Genomic DNA, 6,001 nt, shown 5'->3' with positions numbered 1-6,001 from the left:
GTCACTTGCAGAAATTCCCGAGTTTCCTGCTTGATCTTTGGTTATGATGCGGGTAGGCTGTAACCTCCTCGCAAGTCAGGAGCGTTGAGTCCCACTTGTGTGGATTCTCCCTGAGGTTTTGGTAGTTTTGAACATAGTGATCAATTATGTTAAAACCACCAATTCCATCCTGGAGCCTCAAACAATGTAGTTCTCGACGTTCCCGCTATGCGGGGATGTTATTTCCGTTTCCGCAAGCATTGCCCAGAAGATCCTTCTTGGTTTCAATTCCCTGCGGAGCGCTAGGTATGTGAAGGGTTTTGCCTTAACACTGTACCCGCGCTCGTCTTACGGTTACTTTACTTCCAAGGTACCCCTGGCGTCAATTCCCCGCGGGTGCTAGGTATGTGAAGGGTTTTGCCTTAACACTGTACCCGCACCCGTCTTATAGTTACTTTGTTGCCGGGGTATTCTTGGCTTCAATTCCCTGCGGGTGCTAGGTATGTGAAGGGTTTTGCCTTAACACTGTACCCGCATCCGTCTTATGGTTACTTGGTTGCCAAGTTATTCTTGGCTTCAATTCCCTGCGGGTGCTAGGTATGTGAAGGGTTTTGCCTTAACACTGTACCCGCATCCGTCTTACGGTTACTTGGTTGCCAAGTTATTCTTGGCTTCAATTCCCTGCGGGTGCTAGGTATGTGAAGGGTTTTGCCTTAACACTGTACCCGCATCCGTCTTACGGTTACTTGGTTGCCAAGTTATTATTGGCTTCAATTCCCTGCGGGTGCTAGGTATGTGAAGGGTTTTGCCTTAACACTGTACCCGCATCCGTCTTACGGTTACTTGGTTGCCAAGTTATTCTTGGCTTCAATTCCCTGCGGGTGCTAGGTATGTGAAGGGTTTTGCCTTAACACTGTACCCGCATCCGTCTTACGGTTACTTGGTTGCCAAGTTATTCTTGGCTTCAATTCCCTGCGGGTGCTAGGTATGTGAAGGGTTTTGCCTTAACACTGTACCCGCATCCGTCTTACGGTTACTTGGTTGCTAAGGTAAGGGGTATTTTCCCGCTAACTTTTAAATCTTTTTGAATTTTTTTTGAAATTCGAAGAGTTGGTGAAAGGATAAGAACAGTCCAAACCTCTGAAACGTCGTGCGACGGTTTCTTCTGACTGTGTCAGGACGTGCAGGAAGATATGGTGACGTGACAGTACATGGTCATTCCAGACGCTTTTTCAGGCGCGTGGGCGCGATTTTTCGGGCGTGTGGCCGCGAAATTAATGGTACGCGTCCTTTCAACAGCTGTTGCCAGCTTGCTTTTTGCCACGTGTCATAGTTTCATTGCACCTTCGATTTCTCTCTCTTCCGCATTAATTGCGATTAGTATATAAAGGGGGAGAGGGTTCTTTGTAATCCACACTTTCACTCTTCTCTTCATCTTAAGAACGATTTCCGGCGAATACTCATCTTTCAGTCGAGCATTCTCTTGAAATCGTTTTCTTCTTTTTGCAAGATGTCGTCTCGTGATCTCGAATCTACAGCCGATGACAAGAGTACTGCTGGCGAGTGCCAGTGTGCTCTGCCTGGCGATCTGTATCAGTACATCGTCAGGAAGTTCATGCTCGAGTCTCTCGAGCCTGAGTTTCCTGAACCCCACCAGACGGTGTATGATGCTCGCAGAGGCAAGATCGGGGTTTATGCTGCATTCTTTGTTTATGGGAATCTTAGGTTCCCATTGACAAAGTTTGTTTTCCGTGTCCTGGAGAGGCACGGTGTGCACCTGACCGAGGTGCATCCGATGGCGATTGCCAAGGTTCGCCACTTCGAGTGGGTGTGCCGGATACTGGGCATTGAGCCCTATGTTGACCGCCTAATGACCTTCTACACTTGGAGGTGCATCCAGGGGTGGTATACATTGATAACCCGGATTAAGGGTTTGAAGATCTGCGCAACCGAGCGCAGTCTTCGCTCGTGGAAGCGGGAGTTCTTCTACATCTCCGCTCGCGCCATCCCTCTTGCCATGAAATTCAAGAATGGGCAAGCACTTCCCAGCCTTCACGCCTCCAACTACCAGGAGGCGGAATGGTTTGTGAAGATATCCCGAGTCCAATCTCCGGTTTACCGGTTTGCGGAGTCCGGGATGGTGATGCTGGGGATGAGCCGGGTGTGGAAGGCTGCGGATGCGCATAAGATCCCAATCGTCCTCGAATACGGTTCGAACTCTGTTCCTTACGGTATGCTTTGTTTCTTTTTGTTGATTTAGAATCTCTTCTAACTTTTTTCCTGTTTATTTCAGAGGGGAACGACTTGCAGTCGCTCCTAAACCCGCGGGAGGCTGACGGTCCCGCTCGGATGGGTACTCGCGCTCTAGACGAGAACGAGTTGCCCATCCTAGAACAAACGGCGGATCGGTTCGTGGAGGTCTATCCGCTAGGCCACGAGATCCTTAGCGCTAGGCGGCCAGGTAAGGCGCTGTTCGACCCTCGACCCCTCAATGTTGAAACCTCTGCTGGAATTCCTTTAATCGTATGTTCTGATGAGGAATCCACAGATGGTCCTCCGTTGGTGCGGAAGAAGAAGGCTGCCGGCGGGAAGGGGAAGGAGAAGGTGGCCTCCACTGCCGATCCGGCGCCTCGGTCTGATTCGGAGACCGAGAGCGAAGAGGTGGCGGGGAATCCTGGTGGTGATAAGACCACCGCTCCGGAGGTTGCGACTGTCACCTCCGGAGAGCCCAAGAAGACGACGGTGACCGGCGCAAAGAGGCCGGCTCCATCGGGTTCGTCCCCGCCTCTCCGTACCTTTAGGCTCAAGAAAACCCGTAAGTACAAACTTCCTTTTTCTTTAGCTTCATAGTTTAATATCGTTTAACACTTATCTTCTTTGTGCAGGCGTGGATGTTGACGCATTCCAGGGTGGAGCGCAGAGGAGTACCTCTCCGCCAATGACGGTAGGCTTGGTCAGCCTACCTGAGGCGACGACCCAGGCGCCTGCGCCTGCTTCCGCTGGTTCAGTTGCTCACTCCTTTGAGCCGACTGTTCCAGCTGTGATGACGTCACCGCCGGCTGTGAGTGCGATTTTTACTGCATCTTTCACCGAGCCAGCGGTTACTTTTGCTGTGGATTCCGCGGCGGCGACCGCGGCGGCTGCTACCATGCCCCCGTCATCGGCAACGACGGCCGATCCATCAGGTACGCATGGGGCTTCTCGCCAATCTCTGCCACCTTCCCATCTGCCTGACCTCTTGGATGGATTTCCGTTGGGTTCAGGTGATGGGTTTGGCGGCTATCGGCCTATTATTGACCCTACAGGTGCGTAGGGTTCTTTTGGCCCATTTTATATATATATTTTTTTATCATCTTTTCCTAACTGCTTTATGTTTTTTGCAGTGTCGGATTCCAATGAAGTGTATGTTCCACGATGGAACATTCGCCGAGGAACAACCCTTCGCACCCCTGTGGAGTGCGTGGAATGGGCTCGTCACGCTGCTCCCAGTGGTGCGTTGGGGGAAGCCATGGCTAGCTACCAGGAGGGTAGGCTAACCAATGAGCTTCGGGTTCTCCTGGCCCGGATGCAGCCGCGCGTCGAGCTGCTTTGTCGTGAAAACGACAAGTTAAAAGCAGCTCGCCTTAAAGAAGTAGCTCAGGCGCGGGCTGTCCGGGAGGAGAACCAAAGACTTACCACAGTGGCTGCGGAGAAGGAGAAGGCCTTCAAGGCCCTCGAGGTTGAAGTTCAGGCCCGGCTCGAGGCCCGTTCCAAGGCTGCCCAAGCTATTAATGAACAGCTTCGGCTGGCTAAGGAAACTGCAAGGAACGCAACCGAGAGGGCCACCAAGGCTGAAGCTGTTGCTGAGCCTCTACGCGTGGAGAATGAAGAGCTTAAAGCCAAATTAGAGGCTCTCCAGCAGGCTCATGATGCCTTGGCGAAGGAAGACGCCAAAAAGCTCCAAGAAATCTTGGACCAGAGGGGGGTGCTTGACCATACCGAGCGTAAGCTAAAGGGCGTCGAAGAGGCTGCGGCTAAAGATGTGTTGCTTGCCAACCTCAACAAGAGTGAAGCCGAACGCGCCCGTAACGAAGCTCAAGCGGCCCTCCAAGAAGCTCTGGTTGCCAAGGAATGGCTTCTTCGAGAAGCGTTGTCTCAGGTATGTTTAGCTTCATGTCTTCACGCTTTTCTTTGTAGATAGAAAAGGTTTTGATACTTGTATATTTTCTTGTAGGTTGTGCATCGGGTCTTTGCTGAGACGTCTTATGACGATGCCATGAGTGCAGCCCTCAACGCTTCTCACGAGGATGGGGAAAAGGCCGGCTTCCTGCTTGGTCTAGGGTTCGTTGAGAAAGGCATCCCGCCTTCCAACTTCCCTTTGTACGATGTTGATACTGAAGCTGTTTATGACCAAGCAGTGAATCAGTACGCCGCCTTCCCGCATCCGGTGGTGGAGAAGGTGAATGAAGTTGCTGCTGCTGATGATGGGCTAGCTATCCTTAAAGCTTTCCTTGAACTGCCACGCTCTACTGACGGTGCTGGTCCAAGTGGAAGTGGCCCTGAAGCCTGATCCTGAAGATCCCTTCCCACTGCTAGGATAGATTTAGCTTGTATAGATTTATTTTCTTGTAGGCGGGTAGTTACCCGGCCATTCTTGTAATGAATCATTGTGAAATATAAATCTTTTTGCGGGTAAGACCGCTTTTTTCATTGGATTCCTTGCTTTGTAAACGTTATATGACTTGCATACTTTAGTTTAAATTAGCAATTTTCCAAGTGTAGAATAAGTTAACCTTTGAACGTGGTAGATAATGGGTTGAAGTTTTGCTTCCTCTTTCGTGATTGTGCGGGTAGGACCGTCACTTGCACTTAGTAGGATGGCTAAACTTTACCTATATCTGACCTGCGTGTAGGTTTTCCTCATCCTTTTTGAGGAAAAGTTAACCTTTGAACGTGGTAGATAATAGGTGTGAAGTTTTGCTTCCTCTTTCGTGATTGTGCGGGTAGGACCGTCACTTGCACTTAGTAGGATGGCTAAACTTTACCTATATCTGACCTGCGTGTAGGTTTTCCTCATCCTTTTTGAGGATAAGTTAACCTTTGAACGTGGTAGATAATAGGTGTGAAGTTTTGCTTCCTCTTTCGTGATTGTGCGGGTAGGACCGTCACTTGCACTTAGTAGGATGGCTAAACTTTACCTATATCTGACCTGCGTGTAGGTTTTCCTCATCCTTTTTTGAAATTTCAAAGTGTTTAGGATAAGTTAACCTTTGAACGTGGTAGATAATAGGTTGAAGTTTTGCTTCCTCCTTCGTGATTGTGCGGGTAGGACCGTCACTTGCACTTAGTAGGATGGCTAAACTTTACCTATATCTGACCTGCGTGTAGGTTTTCCTCATCCTTTTGTTAGAAATTCTCTGTTTTGAATAACCGTTGGACGCGCGGTTGTTAATAGGTTAGTGTTCAGTTTCCTCTCATGATTCATGCGGATAGACCGGCACTTTCATTTAATGGGATAACTGAACTTTTCCCCTTCAACTGACCTATGTGAAGGTTTGCCGTTTTTTGGGTTTATGCGGGTTTTGCCGCCTTCCCCACGCAACGACTTTCCACGTATTTATGCGGTGAAAACCGGCATATCCGTGTTAAATAAATTAACCATTCGACGCGCGGTTGTTAATGGGTTAGTGTTCAGTTTCCTCTCATGATTCATGCGGATAGACCGGCACTTTCATTTAGTAGGATCTGAACTTTTCCCCTTCAACTGACCTGCGTGAAGGTTTGTCGTTTTTTAGGTTTATGCGGGTTTTGCCGCCTTCCCCACGCAACGACTTTCCACGTATTTATGCGGTGAAAACCGGCATATCCGTGTTGAATAAATTAACCGTTCGACGCGCGGTTGTTAATAGGTTAGTGTTCAGTTTCCTCTATCATGATTCATGCGGATAGACCGGCACTTTCATTTAGTAGGATGACTGAACTTTTCCCCTTCAACTGACCTGCGTGAAGGTTTGCCGTTTTTTGGGTTTATGCGGGTTTTGCC

Source organism: Bidens hawaiensis, unplaced genomic scaffold (assembly GCF_021521415.1).
Source record: "Bidens hawaiensis isolate Kalapana, Puna unplaced genomic scaffold, B.hawaiensis_p1.1 tig00017771_1, whole genome shotgun sequence".
In the NCBI taxonomy this organism is placed as follows: domain Eukaryota; kingdom Viridiplantae; phylum Streptophyta; class Magnoliopsida; order Asterales; family Asteraceae; genus Bidens; species Bidens hawaiensis.
The sequence above is the reverse complement of the archived record's forward strand: the minus strand, read 5'-3'. Positions refer to the sequence as shown.